The following is an 892-nucleotide window of genomic DNA, read 5'->3' on the forward strand; positions in this document are numbered from 1 at the left end:
TGGTATACACTTTTATGATAAAAACCAGACATATGCCTGGAGGGCGATGTGTATAATGCCTAGAGGTTCAATGAGATCGCATATCTCATTATTCTAGGATATTTCATTGCGATTTTCATATGGATACCTGGTGTTTTCAATATATATTTCATTCTCAACCCCAGGATATTTCATTGCGATGTTCATATGGACACCTGGCTCTTTCAATATATATTTCATTCTCAACCCCAGGATATTTCATTGCAATTTTCATATGGATACCTGGCGCTTTCATTGGATATTTCATTGTTAGCCCCAGGATATTTCATTGTGCTTTTCATCTGAATGCCTGGCGCTTTCAATGGATATTTCATTCTTGTTCCTAGGATATTTCATTGCACTTTTCATAGATATACCTGGTGCTTTCATTGGATATTTCATTGCTAAACCCAGGATATCTCATTGTGCTTCTCATTTGGATGCCTGGCGCTTTCAATGGATATTTCATTCTTATTCCTAGGAGATTTCATTGCACTTTTCATATGTGTACCTGGTGCTTTCAATGAATATTTCATTTTTAGCGGCAGCTGACCTTTCAGGGTCCAGGGTGCATTTCCAAATGTAAAATAGCAATAAAATCAGGAAAAATTAGGGCTCATTGCTGATCATCATGTTGGGTAACATGTCAGGGTCCAGGGTCCAGTTCCAAATATGGTAATATATCCAAAAATAGCCAGAAAATAGCGGAAAAATTGAATATATATAAAAATGGTGTACAGAACATCAGGCACTGCCTTCAGGGTCCACTTCAGGTTCCATCCCAAAAGGGAAATATCACCTGGTTTGACCAAAAAGTGAAGAAAACCAAGCGGAGAATGATTTTACCTATCAGGGTCCATGTAATGGGATGTGG

The sequence above is a fragment of the Laccaria bicolor genome, genomic scaffold (genome assembly GCF_000143565.1).
Source record: "Laccaria bicolor S238N-H82 LACBIscaffold_56 genomic scaffold, whole genome shotgun sequence".
NCBI lineage: Eukaryota > Fungi > Basidiomycota > Agaricomycetes > Agaricales > Hydnangiaceae > Laccaria > Laccaria bicolor.